The sequence below is a fragment of the Parus major genome, chromosome 26, assembly GCF_001522545.3.
Source record: "Parus major isolate Abel chromosome 26, Parus_major1.1, whole genome shotgun sequence".
Taxonomy (NCBI): Eukaryota; Metazoa; Chordata; class Aves; order Passeriformes; family Paridae; genus Parus; species Parus major.
This window is the reverse complement of record NC_031795.1, coordinates 5,191,981-5,193,774: the sequence shown is the minus strand read 5'-3', so window position 1 is coordinate 5,193,774 and position 1,794 is coordinate 5,191,981. Positions and strand designations below refer to the sequence as shown.

At 65.7% G+C, this 1,794-nt stretch overlaps 1 protein-coding gene across 1 annotated transcript in view; it reads left to right on the top strand.

Moving 5' to 3' along the window:
• The first annotated feature begins 6 nt into the window (after nt 1-6).
• Nucleotides 7-1,794, top strand: part of PRELP (proline and arginine rich end leucine rich repeat protein) — a 9,847-nt gene continuing 8,059 nt past the window's right edge. The window contains exon 1 of the mRNA XM_015650956.2: nt 7-32. The gene's annotated coding sequence lies outside the window, so the exon portion shown is untranslated. The remainder of the gene's footprint in view (nt 33-1,794) is intronic.

The following is a 1,794-nucleotide window of genomic DNA, read 5'->3' as shown; positions in this document are numbered from 1 at the left end:
TAGGAGGCAGGAGGAGGGAGAGGTGCACACAGGTAAGCTCTGGGCAGGTGTTTCCCCCCACCCAGGCTCTTCTCACCTTGTCTGAGCCTCCCAGCCAGGACTCCACGATGCTCCTGCCCTCTCCAGCCTCCCTTCCATCCCCCAAAACATCTGCTCGTCCTCTTTTTCCCCCCTCTCCTCTTGGTTATTCTGTCCTGCAGCGCTCCGGAGTCTTTGTTCTTTCCCTCTGCTCCGGTTCCAGGAGTTTCTCTCGCCGCGGGATGGAGGAGGGGGGGATTTGGGGGCTGTGGGGTCACAGGGAAGCCCCGGGGGTGTGACAGCGCTGCGGCCACTGCCAGGCGCGTTTTGGGGGACACTGAGGTGCCCTCTGTGTGCCCCCCACACCCCCAACCCCAGGATCTTTGTCTCTGCAGCCAAACCGGGGGGGCCGCGGGGGCTGCAGAGCCCAAACTGGGGGCGGCGGGGGCCGGAATTGGGGGAACCGCGGGGGTCGCACAGCCCCAGCCATGGCCAGGACAATCCCCCGCCCTGGATAGCGGGAGGGAAAACAAGCGAGGAAAGAAAGGGAGAGAGAGGAGGAGGGACCCCTCCGGAGCCAGGAATGTCACCAGGAGCCTTCGGGGACATCGGAACACCTTGTCCTGTCCGGAACAGGGGCTGAGCAGCCGGACCGGGCTTTGGCGGGGCTGTGGGGGGCTGCTCCCGTCTCCCCGTGCCGAATTGGGAACAAGGAATTTCGGAAGGGACCCGAGCGAGGTGGGAGCGAGCAGCCCGACAACTCCAGGGCCGCCTCCAACGGGCTGCTTTTCTGCCCAAAATGTAGGTGGTAAAGCCCTGCTTTCCTGCCTGGATCGCACCGCACATTCCCAGGACACGTAATCCCACTTTTCCTGCCCGGAGCCAGCTCAGCTCCAGCTGGGCGGGGAGGTGCAGCCCCCTCCCCGCGCCCCCCGCGGGGGTCCCGTTCGGAGCCGGCTCTTTGTCCCCGCTCCGCCAGGAGAGGATGGGAGGAACGAGAGGGAAACGATGTTCACCGAAATCCCGGGAAAAACGGGTTTTGTTGCTTGGAAGAGGCTCATCCCAAAGCTGCCCTTCCCCGCCGGATGGAGAGGTTTAGGGAAAAGCAGCTCCAAAGGGAAACATGGGAATTCATCCCCCTGGAGCGCGGCACGCGAGGGCTTGGAAAGTTCCCTGGGATCCCGCGATCCCGAGATCCTGGGATCCCGCGATCCCGGCCCTGCCTCGTGTGGCTCCCAGAGCATCCCAGAGCTGCCTCCCGGGAAGCGCAGCGCCCTTTCCCGGGACAGCCGGAATGTGGGAATGGTATCCCCGGGGAATGAGGGATCCGCGCTTCCAGCCGGGAAGAGATCAAAGCGCAGCCTTGGGAGGTTTCTCCTGCCCTTGGAAGAGGCTGGAGAGGAGGGAATGAGGCTTCGGAGCCGCTTCCCAGCCTGAGGGAGAAGCGGAGCGGGGCGAGGCGGCGGCTGGGGCGGGGGGAGCGGGGCGTGTGTGGGGTCCGGGCCGGCGGCGCTTTGGCAGCGGCTCCTGCCAGGATCCGCTTTTGTCCCTGTCCAGCCATTCCCACTGCGTGTGGCAGCGGGATCCCAGCCGGGAGCGGCGCTGGGAAGGGTCGGGACACGCAGGGAGGGAGGAATTGCTGACACCCAGAAAGCAGCAGGAAGGTGCTCCCTGCCAGGGCCGCCTTCCCACGGGTGCTGCCGCGGGAGGAGGGAGCAGAGAACGGGATGAACCCTCGGGATGGATCCCGGGGACTGAGGGAACCCGGGAACAGAG